We start from the raw sequence: 22472 nt of genomic DNA on the forward strand, positions 1-22472 counted from the left end.
TTTGATACAATAGATATTGAAAAAACGGTAATATTTTCAGCTGCATCATTAAACTGCATGTTGAACAGTGGAAAGCCGGAAAAGTTTGTATTTTTCCCGTCAGATGCAACAAAAAAAATCTAAGCAACATACATGTACATCAGCTAAATACAATTATATATGATCAATTTCAGTTAAGTTTTAAGCATTGTCAACTCCTCAGAATATCACACCAGTTGCTACTTCATTCTATTTTTAAACCATAAGTCAAGGAAAAGAAATAAGGAAAAATTCGGAATAGAATAACGTACAAAAAAATGTTGATGAACACACAAATCCCCTTAATGTTTATCATCTAGTATATCAAATACGTATCATTTGTTAAACATGGATTTTATTTTATTAACTCCATCCCATAATTTACATGTTAACTGCCTGTGAATTCATTTTACTATTTATAAAAGTAGTTGTTGTTAATTGAATAATTAAGATACCGGGTAAATCAATAAAATCTGACTTTCAATTCAACAGCGGTCAATTTGGATACATATGACTTAAATAATCAGAATACATAGAGACTGTCAAGAATATTTTTTCCTTAACTAACGCAAATCAGCATAAACCTAATTAATATAGCACAAACAGATTCTTTATCAGTTGTTATCAATTTTTCGATGAAAATCAAATCTTGAATAGGACACAATTTTATAATGTAAAAACTTTTACAAACAGCCGATGCATTAATTAAAATTTAGCGTTTAACTTTATACATCAAAATGTCGCAAAGTTTGATTCATAAAAAGCAATTTGAAATGAAATTTCATTGTTTTGTGTACACGTCATATTTATTTTCTGTTATAAAAAAAACTAAGCTGGGGAAACAACGTTTTTATTTACATGAGGCCACACGACCTAAACGATTATATGAGTAACTTTAGCCATGCTGTGAAATTGGAGATTTTTTCGAAGCTATATTTATACCTTATATCCCAACCTTTTTCGTATGTCACAAAATTTGCAAAAAATATGAAAATTTTGTAACTTCTTGTATAATCGTCAGCCATTTTCTGCGATTAAAAAAAACCTAGGCAGTAGCATTCGAATTTGAATATAATTGTTCCGAAAAAGCGAGTATTTGATTATCGCAAAAATGACCAGATATACATTATTGTCGTGATTATCCCCCAGCACAAATTTCAACAATTAACAATCGTTATGAAGTTCAAATTGGTCGTCTGCATAAATAATATTATTTCTTTTCTAGTCCAGCTAATCTTAATGATTCTAATCTAAGTTTGTGACTTAAGTTAATATTAAGAAGTATCTAAATCAATGTTCAACATCAACTTGAATTTAGATGAAATAATGAGATAATGCGCAGTGTGTATCTCGGCTGAGCTGGGCAAGGCACGTAAATAACACGAATAAGGATAAGATAAAAGTCCGATATTTGTTTGGATGACAAAAATTAATTTCTCATTTCGACAGATTATTAATTAAGTTAAAAGATAAGTAGTTATTTTAGGGGTTTTTTTTACTTTTTACTTACTATAAGGACATTGTATACTACAAGTTCTAAAATATTTTTTTATTGCAACTTTCATATAATTGAACATATGTTATTTCATTTATTTGATTTTCAACAGGGATTTGCCTTGTATATTTGGTATTTTTACAGAAAAAAAATGAATATCGCTGCGCACAAAACTTGATCAGTATGATGCATACAAAATCAGTACTCTGTTTTGCATCAGAGCTCTGGGAGATTGTACATTCATGTTGTTCAATTCTAAATTTCATTAATACTTCAAGTGACCTTGAATTATTCAACATGTGATCATTATCTGTCATACATTATTGTAGAATATGGGATCCTACGTGACGTTGAGATTTATACATAAATGCAGTTTTTTGTATATAAACTTTACATGAATAAAATTTTTCTGTATGGCAATACTATTTAAATGATAGAGAACAGTGGTCATACGTAAATAGAAAGAGCTATTTTCACTTAATCCATACAACGGTTTTGTCTTTATCCCAACTACATGTACATGTTTTTGTTATATAAACAAGACACTTAATTTAGGGGGGAGGGGGGGGGGCATTTTAAAGTTTGATTCGAGATCCATGTTTTATGAATCAAAATATGAAAAACAAATATTGCAAATAATATTTGCAATTCATTTCTTTCATAAATATAAGCAAAGCAATCTACCGTAAAAGACATCAACATCAAAACATGTGTTATAATCTTAGAAGCAAATATATCATTATAAATACCGGCATGCATCACATTAAACTAAATGTGTGCTCTTTTCGAATTTGCGAAAATGTTCTGAATTTTCATGTAGCCTGTACTAAACGTTTTTCTTAGTTAATGAAAATCAAACCTTTCTACGTATACTTGTATTTCTTTGACAGACCTTTGAAGACTACGACGAATTAATCTAGCTCGATTTTCTGTAGCTTCATGTCCCAATATTGATGCAATATTGTGATTTTTTAAAGGAAGACTATAAACATAATCTTTACTATATAAAAGGATATATTTATAAACGTTTAGGGTATGACAACCTACCTTCGGGTAATGCTTTTGAATGGATCCTTTCAGCCAGTAGATTCATTAACGGGCGCTTGAATATTAGTATTGTGACATCTGATTCAAACGTAGGATTATGATCACAGCAACTTCCGAGTCCGAGCGTGTAGCCTTTTACGTGGTGTTCGAGAAAATCACGGCACATAACGGAGGAGGCTTTGTAAGAGTCTTCTAAACGGAAAAAAGGAACATTAGAATAATTTGACAGTGTCTTAACATGGTCAATGCAGACGTTTTTGACAAATCGCCGATAGAAATGCCGAGATTACCACCAATGTTATTGAGATATTTTTTCCTAAAAATGCACTGCATGAAATAGAAATTCCAAATTTAACTATAAAGTTATTTGCCAACAGGCATGATAGGTTTTTGAAGCCTTCCAATGTTCTGACACAATCGGATTGTTCTCGGCATGACCCGCTATCCAAAAGAGAAACTTCACAATCGTCTGTTCCTTAACCCATTTTTCCAGCGTCCACATCGTTAGTATAAATGTAGGGAATTCTTAGGATTACGTTTTTATTGGTTCGAAAAAAGCAAAATATTCGTGACGTAAAATTTGTATTCAAAGTAGTCTATTTTCTCCTTATATTTTAACTTCAACAATTTAAAAACGTACCTTTGACTTAGGATTCTTCTCCTCGTCATCCATGATTTACATGCAGTAACCAAATACGTTGTTTGTATCCTCGAAATGCAAAGCTTGTAAACATCTGAAACAATTCTATAGCGCGGACAGACCTGTTTATGCTAATACAAAAACGACACAGCATGGCTCCACGGCAACCGTTCTACACTAATTAGGCCGCACCTTAGACCACTCACTCAGTCTAGATTTATTTCCCAATGAACAACAGACGTGTCTTCTTTCGATATGTAACATGCTCTACGATCTATCCAAGTCTCTCTCTTTCTCTCTCTTTCTCTCTCTCTCTCTCATTTTATTCAAGTGTTTTGGTAAACAAAAAAGATGTTACTTTATGTCACACACTTTTATATCAGAGAGATATAGAGAGAGAGACCTCTCTCTTTCATGTTATTCAAGTGTTTTGGTAAACAGAAGAGATGTTACTTTATGTCACACACTTTTATATCAGAGAGAGAGAGAGAGAGAGAGAGAGAGAGAGAGAGAGAGAGAGACGGGCAGGTACATTTACATGTAGGCAAACAAAGGGACAAATAGACACTGTTTGTAATTTGTAAGGATACAGCCATAAGATAAGTCATGACATTTGATTCACGGGTTTGTAAAACTTGGCAAGGCTAACAGGGTTGTTCACATAATATTTCTTATTAATATCAAAAACTAACTCACAATGTTATACGAGGATTGTCCCAAAATTGCGTAGATAAGTAGCGTTATTCACTCAATAATGAAAATTAAAAATGAAAAGTTAAAATCCGCATAAAGAAATGAATATCGTGACGAAAAGTACTTTTCAAATTAAATGATAAAGAAATTAAAAAGAGGATAAAATATGTTCATGCTCTTTTTTTCACCCATAAAAAATTGTTTCATTTCGTAGTGAAATGGCGATGTCAGCGTTTGAGGCGACGCAAAAATATCAACTTTTGTAATGATCTTTAAACATATCTTAAGGCGATATAAAAGTATATAAAATTTACATAATTGCTTAGAAATGAAATTTGTGATCAAATAGTCAAGCAACAAAGAAAGTCGTCATACGAGTAAGATGACATCATGTGCATGGAGAAAAACCTCAAGCGATAGACAGACGTTATACAATAGTCAGTGATGCAGGCATGTTTGTAAACGAGACATCGTAAATATGCATCAGGGGAACATGTTAAAGGAAAATGTTTTCTCTGATGTTGTTAAAAAATAAAACGATTACTCTAAGTTTTCCTCGTGTAATTTAGGGATATGTATCATAAAGCTTCCGTGAATAATATGACTTACACGTTTACAATTGATCTGAAGTATAAGCCTAATAATTGTAAGGATGTAATCTCTCTCTCTCTCTCTCTCTCTCTCTCTCTCTCTCTCTCTCTAAAACCAATAAATAAGCAAAAGTACGTGCAGTATTGTTGATCCTGGCGGTGATTTAGAGGAACAACAATTCTTCTATATATGGAAGGTCTGTCGGCATACCTATGTCAGATGGTACCGACGATGACCAGGGAATAGGCAGAGGCTTTACGAATTAAACATGGTGTCCGGTTGTAAGTCTGTCGTTTGTTCATAGAGTCAACACAGTCCGTGATTTTATAGAAGAAAACATTTTTATTGATTCTGGAAATATTCACTTATCTCCATCTCATTTATTTTACATACACACAACTGTGAACGTATGAACAATGTAAAATCATTAATTATATGTAAGTATAAATATTTGTAAATGTATTTTTTTCCCTTAAATCAAGCTACAAAAGAGCAAAAACGTAGGCTAAGAAATCTTTCTTTTTTGAAGTCTCCATGGTTATCGCATGAGCGCAAACCATTTTCTACATTGTAACAATTGTATTTCTTAATTGAACAGCAATAATTATTGCAATCTCCTAAATTTGATGAATGATTCAAAACAGAAACAATTTCCGTATCAAAAGGATGTCAAGATACTTGAATTCGAAGACGCCCCTTATTGGCCACTCTTTCTGAATTATAAAGCTTTACTTACTAGACAAATATCTACCTCCCTTTTTTTATTTTTTTTATCTCACCCAAAACTTATAGATTTTGATATGTCTATATAATGATCTTACGCCATGTAGATGCCTCATTTGAGTTCTCTCTCTCTCTCTCTCTCTCTCTCTCTCTCTCTCTCTCTCTCTCTCTCTCTCTCTCTCTCTCTCTAAAACCAATAAATAAGCAAAAGTACGTGCAGTATTGTTGATCCTGGCGGTGATTTAGAGGAACAACAATTCTTCTATATATGGAAGGTCTGTCGGCATACCTATGTCAGATGGTACCGACGATGACCAGGGAATAGGCAGAGGCTTTACGAATTAAACATGGTGTCCGGTTGTAAGTCTGTCGTTTGTTCATAGAGTCAACACAGTCTGTGATTTTATAGAAGAAAACATTTTTATTGATTCTGGAAATATTCACTTATCTCCATCTCATTTATTTTACATACACACAACTGTGAACGTATGAACAATGTAAAATCATTAATTATATGTAAGTATAAATATTTGTAAATGTATTTTTTTCCCTTAAATCAAGCTACAAAAGAGCAAAAACGTAGGCTAAGAAATCTTTCTTTTTTGAAGTCTCAATGGTTATCGCGTGAGCGCAAACCATTTTCTACATTGTAACAATTGTATTTCTTAATTGAACAGCAATAATTATTGCAATCTCCTAAATTTGATGAATGATTCAAAACAGAAACAATTTCCGTATCAAAAGGATGTCAAGATACTTGAATTCGAAGACGCCCCTTATTGGCCACTCTTTCTGAATTATAAAGCTTTACTTACTAGACAAATATCTACCTCCCTTTTTTTATTTTTTTTATCTCACCCAAAACTTATAGATTTTGATATGTCTATATAATGATCTTACGCCATGTAGATGCCTCATTTGAGTTCTCTCTCTCTCTCTCTCTCTCTCTCTCTCTCTCTCTCTCTCTCTCTCTCTCTCTCTCTCTCTCTCTGAGTCTAAATGGTGGTTAACCCTAACCCAGACCGACCATGCAGACACAGGGAAATCGCTTCTGTCTTCTGCTTGGTAGCCCCCCCCCCCCCCCCCCTCTCCGATTTTGATGAGTTCGAATTTTGTAGTGGAGAATTTCGTCAGGGAAAGTGCGATTTCTCCATTTCACGGGAAATCTTCTGCTTGATACATGTTCATGTATCTTCCCACCGAGCGCCGGGTATTGTCATTTCGTCCGAAGGGTCTGTGGATCCTTGCTGCGAGTAAGTCATCGCTTCAAGCACCGGAGCAGACTTGCCGGACCATAGACGCAAAGCCTCTGCGGACAGGCCATTCTTCCCCGTCTGCCGCCGTATCCGTAGCGCCGGCTCGGACAAGACGAGCATCACCATAGAGCCTATGCGGAGCCGGGCGTCAACCGGTACGTTCTGTGTTCGCTTCAGAGGCGGACTACCGCACCCGGAGCCGGGCCCTTTGTGTTCCCGGTCCGACCAGACTGAAGCAAACTTTCCCAGAGTCAGGATTAGGGTGAGGGTTAAATTGATTTGCTAAATCTGAACAGCTTTTTTTCAAGGTCAGGTTAAAAAAAATTACATTAAGTTATTCGCGCTCGCTAAATTCTTTTCATTCAATCACAATTTATTGTACACGGGATAACAACAACCAATATTTTTATCATGATAGTAAAACACATATACATGTATATACACTGATGTATCCACACGTGTAACACCTGCCCGCGTGTGAGGGATGGGGTATCTGGCTTTGGTGTGAATAAATGCAACAAGGGTTTGCAATCTACCCATTTACATGAGGCCATGAAGTCAGATGAAATATATATCCAAAGATTTTTGTGTGTGGATATTTTGTTTTATTACTTACCGAACTTTATCATGTTTAATTATATTTCAGAGAGAGAGAGAGAGAGAGAGAGAGAGAGAGAGAGAGAGAGAGAGAGAGAGAGAGAGGGGGGGCTCAACTTCTATGTTGTTCAAAGGGGGTTAATTTGCTACATGTGCCTGTACATGTATATTTATATTTTACAGTGGTATTTACTTTGCCTCCATAGTCTTTATTATCCATTTGTCATTTTTCGCGTTACACGTATATATACATGTAGTTGTTTGTTTGAAAAATTGTTGAAACTCTTAACATCAGCCGGAATCGGACAGCCGTCCGGATATCACTGAACTGAATTAAAATTTATCTCAGATCTATGATAAATGATGAAACGCTAATTGGATTTTACTTGGTGAATTAACATTTGAAGGACCACCATTCGATCGAGTGTCAATCGGGTTTTCGTACAACCGGATCGATCGAGTTGTACAGTGGTCCTAACTGGTGGTGCTGCATGTAATTTTATTTCGATAATCGTTCCAAATAATTCCTTTCTGCACTGGGCATTACTAGCAAATGATAAAGAAATTCCGAACGGATTATTGGTGCAGATATGTGTACCGGGTATACGACTCACGCCCATTCCGGTCAAGCGATTTCTCGTTACTTCAACTTACATGTACATGTATCAGGACCTAGACTAGCATGCAGTTCCAACCACAATTACAGTGCATGGTAGTTTTCAGCGCCGGTGTGCTCTAGGTCGCTAAGTGTAGATGCAAATTTAATTGACGGCATTACAGCGCAAGCAACTTTATTTTTATGGTGAAGAGGGATATTTTAGCAGAAATAATGTTTCCTGTGCTTTATGTAAAAATGAAATCAAATGACACTGAGATTTCCAGCGACTTCCTGAAATCCTTTTGACATGTATGCCAGATTTAAAAGCAATTGTAAAAAAGTTTCGAAAATAATCCTGATCCTGATAATGAAATTCTTGCTCTTGAATTGATTCCCAATGACCCTTTTTTTGTAAAGGACAGTATCCACAAACAGAACTATTAAAAAAGTGAATGTTTCAACAGCAGCAAAGAGTACCGAGGATATGATTCACAGCAATTTACAAAAGAGAAGAAAAATTTATGATTAAGAGGCCCCGTCTCCATCATTAACAGGAACGTAGCATCGTTTTTAAAAGTGTGGGGGGGGGGGACAGACTTATCCAAAAAATCTTGACAAGAACCCCCCCCCCCCCCAAAAAAAAACGGAAGGAAAAAAGAAAAAAGACACCTTTCCATAATCATTAAAATCCCAATCCGTGGATTTTACTGTTCATTTCCTTATTTTCAATTTTATTTTTTATTTGGTCCAAAAATTCTATTTTTTATATGTAAATTTAAGAAAAATCATTGATGCGACAATAAATAGATATGATGAAATGCTTAATATCTTAATTTCTTGAATATTTAGTTAATTTTGTACATATCGTGTCCAATTTTTTGTTAATAACTTTCTTAACCTATTCCTTAAAATTAAAATAAAATTAACGCAATTGCAAAATGAAAAGTTATAGGAGAGGATAGGGTTGACAAATCTAAACTCATGATTTATGCAATGTACGTGGCCATAATTCTTTTTATGCAGCTGACTGAAAAAAAATATTTTTTTTATATCAAACCAGTAAGTGGGTATATGTTTTGTGCATTGTATCTCAAAATTTTGTGATTTATGTCCCTTTTATTTTTATCATTCACCCAAATAAGAATTTCACATAAAATACTGTTTTAAAAAAAAAATTAGGATGGGGGGTCACCCCCTCCCCATCATCTTCCCCGTTTTGTGGTTTTGTGCATAAATAATTTATCTATATGCATAAAGACGTACATGTATCTATACCATTTGTTTATTGTTTACAAATTATGCATAAGGTGGACAACCAATCCGTCGCGCGGTACATATTTTCATAACTGGGGGGGGGGGGGGGGGGTAGGTACAGCCCCTGAATCTTTCTACTTTCCCACTTGAACGGTGAGCGCACTCTGAGCGAACGGTAAGCGCACACTGAACGGAATTTGGTGAACGCTAATGAACGATGAGCTAACGCAGAGCGCAAGTGAGCGGTGACCGCACGATGAACGATATGTGCATAGGCGTCGGAGGGTTCAGCCCCCCACTTTTTCTCGCAGGAAAGATTATTGTTCCAAAATTTACCTTGAAAGATTGAGAATTCAGAAGCATACTAGCCCCCCCCCCCCCCACCCCCACGGAATAGGCATTCCATGATTTTGGAAAAAAAAATGGTTTTTTTTTTCTTTTGGAAGTATAGGTATAATAGGTATAACCCCCCCCCCCCAAAAAAAAAATTGGGTTAGTAAGTTTTTTTTCTTTTGGAAGTATAGGTATACTCCCCCCCCCCCCCCCCCCCCCCCCTCCACGGATTAGGATTACCATAATTTTGGGAATTACTTTTTTCTCAATATTTCTGAGGATAAGTCTAACCCCCCCCCCCCCCCCCAACTTTCAATTTGCTTCCGACGCCAGTGATGTGAACGCTTTGTAAACGCAAGAGAAACGATATATTTGGAGTGCCTCAGAGATTAATCTTTTCCTTACATTGTATTTCGTCGGTAATACATGTAAGGACAAAATTATGGTGTTCCGAGGGGGCCACATCGACCTTCGCACTTTCGCCTATATATGGCGAAGATGCGAGAGTGCGAAGCTGCGTACGCGAAAGTGCGAAGGTGCGATGGCGAAGGAGCGAAAGTGCGAAGATGCGATGGCGAAGCGCAGAGATGCGAAAGCGAGAATGCGAAGTTGAAAAGGCGAAGGAGCGATACTACTATCGCTCTTCGCCTTCGCACTTTCGCCCTCGCCTTTTTATCATTGTGGAGCTCTCTATCGTATAAAGACAATTGGAAGATGGGTGGATAAGGCGTGTAAAATGCCCATACGCGATCGGACAGGCTACTGAAAAATTAAAGTATCAATAAATCTGATGGGTTTTTTAAAAATCATTTAAAACAATATAGATTTAACGAATCATTGATTTTTAACCTATAGGTATGTTCAATACTTGGAATATGTTGACTCAAACAGGCGTATACGTATCAAAACCTGCAAATACTGTCATTTTTTAGAACTTCAAGGCAGTTTCTTTTATAGAGTGGGTCTGTGCTCCATATTTTTCTCATAGTCTAATTAAAGTCTATTGGAAAACAAACCGATTTCAATCAGCAAAAACGTGGAGAGATGACCCACTATACATTAAAAATATAATTTTGTATCCCAACAACTGAACGTTTTGAAAAAATAATACAAGTCCGGTAGTTCGTGACCTTAGTCACACATAATATTTAAAAAGCCCTCTTTGTTGTGTCTGAAATGGCTCAGTGGTTAGAGTACCTTGCATAAGCTAACCTTATATATCTAGGGTTTTTATGTTACGGGCTCGATACCACCAAACTTTCCGACAATATTTTTATTTCTTATTTATTGTTAAATATAACAAAAACTGACTATAGTTAGAATTTTTGCTTTTGCAAAGTTGTATTAAATATATTTGAATAGATTTAATTGAGGAGAAATAAATTTAGAATTGTATTTCACTACTAAACCGAATGGGCATTTGCGCCATCTTATATTCCCCCATCTTCTTTAGCTGTATAAAATGTCATCTAAGGCAGAAGACGAACTTTTTAGAATTTATTTTCAACAACCTCTGCATTTCGCATGCACAAAGACCGTTTCTTTCATTTTGGAGTTCCAAATGAAAACTGACTGAACGATAAGTGAACGCTGAACGAACGGTGAACGCTTTGTGAACGCACAGTGAACGAACTACATTGTATGAGAGCTTTCTGAACGGTGAGCGCGAACGGAGCGGAGCGGAGAGCGCAAGTGAACGCACATTGAGCCCACGGTGAACACACGAAAAAATGGTAAAGTAGAACGTTTCAGGGTTTGTAACAAGGACAATTTTTTGATCATATCTAAATTTGCATGTCTGCAAAAGGTGGGTGGAGGTTCCAAGCGCTAGTTTCAGTAACTTCACTATGTTATTGTATTCAAATTAAATTCATTCTTCCCAATCCACGCATGACTTGTGCTACATACATTGAGTACAAAATCCGTTTTCTAATTAAGAAGATTCCCCGTCTGATATTTACATGTAGATCTAAGTAAGCCTTTTGCAATTTCCATTTTATTAAAAAAAAACTAATATGCGGCAAATTATATCTGATCGAAAATAACATTTATAGATCCAAATAATAATATGGTGTGATAAAACAATACACGCAATTTAAATTTGACATAAACATGATAAGTACATGTATTATGACATGTATTCATATATACATGTATATGCATGTACACACCATTGTCTACATTTACCTGGATAAGAAATGCAAGACACAAATATAATTTTAAAATATCAGATCACGTGAAGAATAGAAAGTTTATACACTATGAAGAGACCATTCCTATTTTTCTGCTTTGAAAACCCCTATATATGATTTAGTATACATAAGACAGCTTCGGTTTACTTCTTATGTTTCGTCTTAGAGTGGTCATAAGATATGTCTTAAGACATCCTACATCTAGGACATGTCGTAATATAGATTATAAGATACTTTCATGAACATTGCCACGTGTTTTTTTTTTTTTTTTTGGCTATTGGCAAAATGTCTAAATTAATAAGTATAGATAAATGCTCAGCACGTTATACAGTAGTTAACTAGCAGCGAAAGCAACAAAAATATGTGCTCTCTCTCTCTCTCTCTCTCTCTCTCTCTCTCTCTCTCAATATTCAGGCGCGAATCTCTCTCTCTCTCTCTCTCTCTCTCTCTCTCTCTCTCTCTCTCTCTCTCTCTCAATATTCAGGCGCAAATTCAGGATTTTTGGTTTTAAAAAGGGAAATACACATGTACATGTGTATGTGAAAAATGTGCATGTGGATAGAACTAAACATTTGGGGTGGCAACGGTAGGAGAAATATGATTTCTTTCGTTTGAGGGACGAATTAGACAGAAATCAATTTCTACTTGGTATAATAATGAATTAATTATCCGGATATATAAGGTTTTCATTCGAATACCTGTTTGTGTCACCTGGTTCTTAAGAACCGGTTTATTAGCAAGGCTATATAAAGAATTACTCAGGTGTTAAATACCAGTTTAGGACGACACGTACAGCGGAAAGTTTAAATTTTCAGAATTGTTTTATTAAAATCAATAAATCATGTGATCCAACTTTATGCCATAATTATGTGTGTGTACATTTAATATGCCAAATATTAAATAGCTGCAGCGTGTCGTTGCTAATTCCACACAATGTGTTGTTATTTACTAGTATCATAGTATTCAGCTTTCATTTGGAAGGTAATGAATGGATTTAAAGGAGAAAGCGTTGTATACTTTACTGGTTTATTCCTATATTCCCGAGGATGGTTGGTGGGGGGTCTAATTCAATACTACATACTGTTTATGTATGTACTCCTTATATCTCTGCAAGTTCGGGTGAATTGGGAGGGGGGGGGGACATACCACTATAACAACCCTCTATATTATTCTATAAAACTGCATTGTCTTTTGGAGTCCAGACTGCACTTTTTAATGCAGTGTATTCTGTATTATAAACTTATCGCGTACTTGCATATTTCTTATTACATATGAGGTGGGTCAGTCCGCCGTCACATTATGTTCGCCGTTGCCTTTTTTTTCTAAAAAAAAATCGTCACGTTATGTCCACCGGTGGACATACGTATACATGTAACTCTGAAAAATACAGTGGCGGCGGACAGAACGCGTTCGTATGTGCGAATTTTTATTAAAAGCATCAGAAACAATTCTGTTTTTTGCGTGGAGAAAAGATTATGCATCCGTTTAATGCATATCTTAAAAATTAGTCCAAATGAATGATTTGTTCTCAGATTTGATATTTTACGCAAACTGTTGGATTTGATGCGACGGCGAATAAATAAAAAAAGAAATAAGTACATCATTCATGTACATAAAGTATCAGAAGTTGTCCTAGGAATTAAAAGACAAATATTCAGCAGCACATGGACGTACATGTAAGATGCGTCATACCCGCCTCTCGAAAGTTTCTTATTTATAAGATATAGCTTCATAAACATTCTTGTGGGTGCTCAGTCAGTTCATCTCAATCGTATTTTTGTAAGGTACATACTTTTTTTTAATAATTGCTTTGACAATTATTCAACTGAAAAGATATATATTTATATTCATTGAGTTATAAGTCACTTTCCAGGAGCATGTTTCATTAGAACATCGCAACGTAATGTAAATTACGTAAAATTCAGCAATATCTGAGAATTTCAAAATAATTGCGTGCTAGAAGCTCAGCAAAGAGGGAGGTCTTTCATTAAATAATTACAAACACCTGTAAGATCACTTTCTTGGTCGGCACAGCGGGAGGCTACATTCTGTTGAATTCGCTGAGTCTTCACACCAGCGGGAGGATAAACATTGCTGACCTTGTGCAGGACAAGAGGAACCGCGATTTGTGTCTCCTTATCTCATCTCAAAATATCCTCTATATCCTAGCGACCTTATCTTGTGTGTTTACAATTTGAAAAATATCATATGACCTAAATCCTTCTTGAAGTTTTTTTCTAATGATATTTGAAGAAAGTGCTAAGAATACTAAGTATATATTTTGGTTATATACATGCATATGTTTTCTTAGTGGCATTTTTCAGCAATGTGATATGAGTGTCTCAACAAAAAGCAAAGGAACGCTTAAATATTGCTAACTGATTAATTCAAATAAATACAAAAAATGTTGATTTAAACAGTACCCTTCAAAACATGTCTCTTTGTTATGATACTTTGTACTCAAAATAGATGAAAAATCCGATTGATATGAAAGAACCCATTCCAGTTACCAGACACTTAATTCATGATAAGCTTTTAAAGCAATTTATGTACGATATGATGACTTTGTCCCCCAAACTCTTCATCATCAAACAATAAGTAAAATTCAGACACCCCCATCCTCAGGTTTTTTTTTCTCTTTGATGCATTCAACTCTTTCTATTTGACAAGTTTTCATTTGAATCGTAACGAAATGTAATTTAACGAAACGAAAACTATTTTAAAAAATCGGGCCCGCCTGTGAGGCGAAGAAATCGAACTTTATCCGATGAAATTCTCCGCTTCAAAATCAGCATTCGGTGTCGGCCAACAGTAGACAGGGGCGGCTTTCCTGAGTCTGTATGTAAGGTCATGGTAATTATAGTTAACCCTCCCTCCCTCCCGAGAGAGAGAGAGAGAGAGAGAGAGAGAGAGAGAGAGAGAGAGAGAGAGAGAGAGAGAGAGAGTTATTCAGTGCTCTTGGATGTCGTAAAATTCCCACATAGACACATGTCAAAGTCAGCAAGATCGGCGAGAGAGATAAAGAAAGGAACAAAAAATTCATAGATAATTTGCAGAGAGAGAGAGAGAGAGAGAGAGAAAGAGAGAGAGAGAGAGAGAAAGAGAGAAGAGAGAGAGTATTGATCTAATAAAATTTCTTTATTCTAGGAGAAGAGTGTTTAGAAAATTTATGACAATTAACTGTTTGTAGCGATTTAATCCTAGATTAGGATTAACAAGTTTCCCTTTAAGGTTACATGTAGTTTATCATTATGAATAAAATGCTGTATTATGGACTAGCGTGGTTCACAAAAGTAAGTCGGAAAAACTTGTAAATCAGGGACCAATGATCGCATAATTGAAAAATATTGCGCTTATTTTTAGCACTATTCAACAAATAAATACACTTAAATGTAGCTAGATATAGTATTCTATTTATTTTGAATTTGAAATGCACGGCACAGTCAACAAATAACGGTTGCATAAAGACTTCCTGCTGTGCCTTCCTCTGAAACATTATACCATCAAGGAAGGCTGGGTGAATGGGGTCATGCACAGAACAGTTTACAGTACGAATGATCAACATTCTAAAATAGGACATACGGATTGACAACAACGGAATTTTGAATTACCACGAAATAAAATGATTCATCTGTTTGAATTATGACCGAAATATTGGATATTGTGTGTGAAAGAGAAGAAAAGAATTATATATATATAGATGCCGATGGTTGGATACATGAAGAAAGAAAAAAAGAAATAAAGACAACAAATGAAGTCGGCCTAGTTATGGTAAGTAATACACTACATCAACATGAGTACTTGGAATATTTTTGTGAATATGTTACTTAACCGTGTCCACAATTAACTGCAGAAAAAAATGCGAGGTTATGACGATTGCTAAAGTTATTGAAGTATATAAACATTACAAATGTAGCAGCTATATCTGTATCATTGACCTGGCCTTTATACAAGTACCTTGTAGCTAAAGCACGTAGCATCGGGGGTGAGGGTGGAGAAGGGATAAGGGGGGCAGCATCCCCCCTGCTTTTATGCGCAGTAAACAGTTTTTTAAATCTACATATAAAGAGGGAAATTAAAATGGAGTTGTCTCCCCCTTTTTGGGGAGAATGTAAAAGGAAGTTGATGTTTTATGAAGTTATAGATATGCTATGTTCTGACCCCCCCCCCCCCTTCCCACGGATTAGGATTTTTATGATTTTGAAAGTTCCTTTTTTTTTTATTGTCAAGATTTTTTGGATGAGTTTGCCACCACACACTTTCAATAACGATGATACGTGCCTGTAACTGCTGTCATAATGGTCTTTTAAAAATATTAAGTGTTTTTGATTTTATTTGTTCTAAATGTAAGTCTTAAACACGCGCGAAATAAATACTAGACCTATAGATGACATACTAATGTCTCAAAACCACCTTTCTTCAAAGAGAAAAGAACGAGAAGGTGCAAAGGAAGGTGCACTAGTCTATCCCTTCGCCTGACGTAATAAATGGGTTGGGTTGGATATATATATGATATCAAAAAATATATTCAGCGATATGCTCTCCTTGATATTTTCCTTAAACATAATTGAATGATTTCAGCATCTCCGGATGTCACTTGCAGGATCCAACACGTTATCAAAGAGGAGATGAAAGTTTCAATGAATATGAAGTTTAATTCTAAAAATTAGATTTATGTAAAAATTAAATTCACTGACCATATGCAAAGTTGTGAACAATGGAAAAAATATGTAGGGATTTCATTTGAAAAAGAATAGTTAATAACTAGTGTAAGTATATACATAGCTATTTTTTTTCTATAGTTTCAGTGCAGTGAAATTAAATTATAATATGCCTAAAAACTATTTTCTCATTTACAAAAATAATCAGGAAAATGATGGGAAAATACACAAGGAGACAGGAATGATCAATCAAACTAAATCATTATATTTTAACCACTATGTTCGCTTAGCCAAAATAACTTACATGCAAGTGAAGTATTGTGTTTGTTCACACTTATAAATGACGACACTTGATCTGCACGCGAATTTAGCTTACTTTTTTCAGAGGTCGATTAACGGTTTTTAGAGATATTACGAGGCCTTTAAAGCAAAAACTTGTCTAGAGATATCGATGGTACTTATCATATCCACAGACCTTGTGAAAGTAAGCTTAAGATTAATGAGTTCAAAAATTAGCTTTAGCTATTAAGCCCGCGAATTGCAACTTTTCAGCACGTAAACAACTATAACTTTTATTACTAAAAGAGAAGACCCAGAGACGACAAAATCATTCAAAGACAGCAATAAATAAGTAGGATTTTGCATGAATTGAATCGTGTTGCTATATTAACATGTACTAGACCCATATTATGATAAAACCTTTGCATTACAAACATTTTTCTACCCTTTCACGTCCAAAAAAAAGCACAAATAACCGTTATAATTCGGAAAATGTGCAAAATTGATGGATGGAATTTTCACTCTCCGTGTGCGCCCAGATTCCCGCCGAATGTACATCTTAAGCGCCCACTTTCTTTAACAGATTTAAAATTAACATACGCGCAAATATGATTTTGTTTTGTCACCTGATGCACTCAGTAGGCCAATATGGTCATGCAGTGTTAATATACACGTAAAATGGTTGAAACTCTTCTTCTTTTTCTCTACTGAAACTGAATGAATTTTAAGAAAGACTATAAAGTCCAAATTTATGAATTCAACAACCACAGGGTAGGGTTCATGCGCGGATCTAGAGGGGGGGTCGGGGGGGTCCCGACCCCCCCTGGAAAATGAAAATTTATTAAATTTACATAGTAAAATTATCGCGAAAATATGCCTCGGACCCCCCCTGGCAAACACAATTATCCTTCGGACCCCCCCCCCCCCCTGGAAAAATTTTCTGGATCCGCGCATGGGGTTTCCTATCGCAAGGTGTGGCTAGAATTCGCATTATCGGGTTTAGGAATTTTTTTCTACAATTTTCGCTACCTTCATATAACCTGTATGAATCATCAAAGTAAGCATACCCTCGTTTCTGTTTGTATAAACATCATTCTTTTAACAAATTGATCAAATGATTGTCAAAAGTAATTAAAAACTATTTAAATTACAATTCATATACATCAGTAAGATGTATATGTATATATGATTATTTCGTGCAGTCCGTGATTTTTCCTATCTCACTGTAGGTTTTGACCAATTGATAAGAGGGTTGGGTAGAACACTGTGACGGATAATTATGCCAGTGCCAAGGTGGCATTTCTGCACCCGCTTAAGCTGCATATATCGAAAAATTCAAATATGCCATGTGATAGACCATTGCTTAAAGAGTTAACAACCACCTTTGTTATCAGTGTATCTCACCTGTCAGGTAAGATATTTACCTTTCAAAATTAAATTCCTTTAGGAAAATAATTTTTCCCATAGGAACATCAATATTCCTATAGGTAATTTGAAATTTCCTATCGGAATACAAGAACTTCCTATAGGAATTTCAATTCCGATAGGATTTGATAAAATCCGATAGGAAAACTTAATATCCTATAGGAAAACTACATGTCTGAATCAAATTCCAACAGGAATTACCATTCTCCTGTAGGAAATATTACTCCTACAGGAATTTTAAAAAATCCTATAGGATTGTCAATATTTCCTGTAGGAGAGTCAATCCTCCTATGGGAATTATCATTTTCCAATGGGATTTTAATTTTTAAAGGTAAATATCTCAGCTGTCAGGTGAAACACACTAAAAACAAAAGTGGTTATATACTCTCTAGACAATGGTCTATCATTTGGTATACATGGATTTTTCCGAAACTGCATCTTAAGCGGGTGCAAAAATGCCACCTTGGCACTGGCATAATTATCCGGCACAGTGTTGTAGATTTCAGTTATGTAAGTGTCTACGTAGCTATATATTTCATAAAGGATGACTGCACTTGGCGCCGGGTTTTGGGCCCCTTTTGGTCGCTTCTGTTGCGTTTATTTCTTAACCTAGTTCCACTTTTGTTAAAATTGTTAAAGAGTCTAGTCAATTTCCAACTTGACTGTGATACATTAAGCTCTTTCTATGTTTTTCTCCTTATAACTTTCGAAAAAAGGAGATGTTTTGCTTATCTGCCCTTGATCAAACATACGATTGATATTAATATCCATGAGAGGTAGAGCTGACTATCAGAATGGTACTAAAATTAGACTATCATGAATAACAATGCCATGTATAAAATTCATGTGATCACTCTTTCACCATAACCCTAACTATTCTATATGGTACAAGTATACTATTTAATATGGTTTCAACAATTAGACCACGCCTATGTAAGTATGAGACTTTAAAAGGACTTGGACACAATTTCAGATGAAAATTTTATTTTTGATTTGTATACATAAAATAGTTTTCTTGTGTATTTTGAACGATTTACCCAGATTTGAATGTTAGAAGTCATGTTACAAGCGAGAGACAGAGGAAAAAATCGTTGTTATGTAAACAAAGCTCAAGTCTTATATTTGCTTACAAATAATGTGAAGTAAAGAAATTACAATTTCTTTGACAAAATAACTTGTGGAAACAAGATAAACTCATTCAATTGACTATTAAATAATTTTACCAACACCAAAAAGTAACATTAGATTGAAACATATCATTATAACACATATTTAAACAATAACAAGGCTCAAGCTTTGTTTACAAAACATTTTTACCTCTGTAACTCGCTTGTAACTCGATATTGGACTTTCATATTTTGACAAAGTATTAAAAACACCCATACTGATTATTTTAGACATTAAATATGACAAATTATATTTTGAGAAATTTGAGCCTAAATCGTGTCCAAGTCCCTTTAAATCAATGCTTGACAACCTAACGTTCCTGAAAATATTGTCCTAGTAAGCACACAAAATGCTATCTTTCACGTCATGTGAAAAATTTTGTATTAACAGTTACTTGAGGCGAGAAATCTGGTGATGATTTATATAATATACAACATGTATCAACCCTTGGTTACAACGGGGAAAGCGGAAGTAAGAAGAAGCAGTTTTTTCTCATTTAAACCATGAGCGCATGTTTGTTTATTAATCTCCCTTTAACATAACTTTGATGATGCAAATATACAACTACTGTTAAACGTAAAACAATAGACAAACATGCGCTGATTTTGTACGAAGTCAGTGTAAAAGTGGGCGTCCTCATTATTGTATGGATATTCAAGAAATCGTGATGACCCCCGCCTATAAAACGAATTCGTACTTGTTAACACATACTTTTATTTAACGCAATTACGTAAAGTTGCAGTTTAGATGTTGACCATTTCTGCAATTGAAAGAAAATTCTTGTTTTAAAAGTTTATTTTCTCGCAAACATCGCATGTCCTTAAGTGCAGTCATCCTTTCTGTTAAAATTTGAGGTAATCATACTCGGTGGGTGTAAATATATAGAAAATTAACAATTTCCTACCCCAAAACACTGCATAATATGTTATAAAAAGATTTTTGGCCTTAAATGCCAGATATTTTCATAAATATACATATATGGTTGTTTGTATTTCTATCAAAGTGTAAGACTTAAGCTATGTTGTCTAATATTCAATATACTGAGTATAAGATGCAGAAGAAGTACATGTACGCAGAAAAAGAATATCACTGTGATATAATCTGTATAATTTGATTACAATGTAACATTAGGTAGAGAACTGTGCAGTGATAAGTTGCAATATCTTTTTGTTTGAATAAGTGACATCGCCAAGTGGAATAGCCAGGCGTTTGATGGCAAGTTGCCTTGTCGGTTGTAAGGTCTGTTGACGTTAAAATAACCACGAAGCAAACGGAATAATTGTATGTATTGAATGAAAGCTTTTTCGTTTGTCTAAGAGGCACTCGGTAGCTGCCATTATTACGTAATTCTTTCTCGCATTTCGTATAAAACTCGGGTGAAACGGGTACGGACTGAGACGCCTGGTCATGGTCTAATAAAATACAATGTGCTAAGGAAGAGCCGAATTCTGTTTTTAGATATGTTGATACGAGAAGTAATGCAAATTAAGAGAAATATGAAGCATTATACCATTTTTATTTTCATTTAATCCGGTACAAATGCTCCCCGGCCCCTGGATAATTGGAGGGGCTGTTTAGTTAAAATATGTATTCTATAGCCATCTTCATGAAACAATACCTATGTAAAACTCTCTTTTCAGCAAACAAATTAGGAAATATTATTTACAATCATGAGAGACTAGCACTTTTTAAAACATTTATTGATTACATATTGATTATTATTTATTGTCATTATTTATATACGAAACTAACCTGAGTACCTAGTTTTTTTATGCAATTTTGTTCGTTTTTTCAACATTTTATTGATTATTTCAAACTTCAACGCATGACCTCTACATTGACTTTATGTTATTATATTTTCTTTCATTTTCTCTGTACCTGAGCTGACAAAATCAAGTAAAATCATATGTGAAAGTTTATCATATAAAAAAGAAAGTTGAAAATTTCTTTCCATTTTCATAATTATCCAGTAAAGTAATTAGTTTTGTACTTTTTTTTACAGATCGCTGTGTTGGTTTACACATAAAATCCCTGTGGCACCACCTCCATCTAGAGGCCTGAGGAGGAAAGATACACTATGCGTATGTCGATAATTCGAGAACTCTTTAAAACATGACCAGAAAGTAGTATCGGTGATTTTCTAGGGGATAATAATCAACGAATTATTAAAATGATGAATAGTGACGGGGACTAGTTTATTTACAACACCTACCATCGGTGGAAATCCTTATAAGTTGCACCTAGGAGTTAGTGATGATAATTGTTGCTTTTATCTTTTATAATATAATTCTTTTCTGTCATTCATAATCCCGTTAAAAAGGAAAACGTATTTTGACCCACAGAAAGAGCAGACTCCGACAAATCTATATTTTTATTTGACTGATAAACAAAGTGTTTTTGAGGGATTTTTTTGTGTGTGCATGCACCAGCTATGTAATCTATTTTTGGTTAATAAGTCATCGTAGATCCACCAAGTATGTAAATCTAAAGTGAAAGTGCTTTTTTTTGGTGAGTCCAACAAGGTAAATTCATTCCACTAGTCTGCATCAGCGAAAACTAAAAATATGTTAATGTGATCTTTCTGGTGGATTCACCAACTTTCTTGTCTTGTATAGAAGCTAAAATGTTCATCTTTTTTGGTTGCCAAGCCTGCTCTATTTAACACAGCGAATTATTAACAGATTTTAATCTTTTAAAAATTCTTGGTGAGTCCACCAATCTGGAACTCTAGTTACATTTCACATTTCGCACAATTTTATATTGGTGGATCCACCAAGTATTGAAATAGCGACAGCATTTTTCAATTTGGACAAGTTCCTAAAATTTGTTCAGTGTAGTATTTATATATTGACATATTATTGACATATTAGAACATTTTTACCTCTTTGACTATTGGTGGAATCACCAAACAATGTTTGCAAAATTGCGTATTTTTAGGCATTCGAAAGTTTTTGTTTTTATCAAATGTTCTATCATTGCATTGTAGGTGGGTTCACCAATTCTTTGAATGAAATACAAAACTGTATGCAGACAAATTCACAATTGATTTTTGGTGGAACCACCAGGGGCCTGTGTGAATGAGATATTTTATGCTTTTCAAAATAATAGAATCGCCAATATCTTATTATTGGTGGACCCACCAAGTTTATTTGAAAGTGAGATAGTCGATGAATAAAATTGGTGGATTCACCAGGGTCCTGTGTATTTGATATATTTGATGCTGTTTTAAATAACAGAATCGCCATTATCTTATTATTGGTGGACCCACCAAGTTTTTCATAAGTGAAACAATCGATGAATGAAATTGGTGGAATCACCAATATTATGACTGTCATTGTGGAATATGAAGGTTTAAAGATACTGTAAAATGTGCTTTTGTGTAAAAAAGATGGTGGGTTCACCAATTTATGTTGTGTTCAACGACCAAAATGAATAAAATTAATGTTCATTTCTGTTTTTGCATTGTGTTCATTTTTCATTTTGCACTGAAAAAAAGAGGACAC

General features: G+C 34.8%; 1 protein-coding gene and 1 long non-coding RNA gene across 9 annotated transcripts in view; one reads left to right on the forward strand and one right to left on the reverse strand.

The window, feature by feature from the left end:
* LOC128163395 (tripartite motif-containing protein 45-like) overlaps positions 1-22472 on the reverse strand; it is a 37454-nt gene that overhangs the window by 7934 nt on the left and 7048 nt on the right. The window lies entirely within an intron of this gene.
* On the forward strand, positions 15036-22436 carry LOC128163396 (uncharacterized). The gene is made up of 3 exons (XR_008240782.1): positions 15036-15208; positions 20972-21050; positions 21956-22436. It is a non-coding gene; the product is annotated as an uncharacterized LOC128163396 (long non-coding RNA).

This window comes from Crassostrea angulata, chromosome 9 (assembly GCF_025612915.1).
Source record: "Crassostrea angulata isolate pt1a10 chromosome 9, ASM2561291v2, whole genome shotgun sequence".
Lineage (NCBI taxonomy): Eukaryota > Metazoa > Mollusca > Bivalvia > Ostreida > Ostreidae > Magallana > Magallana angulata.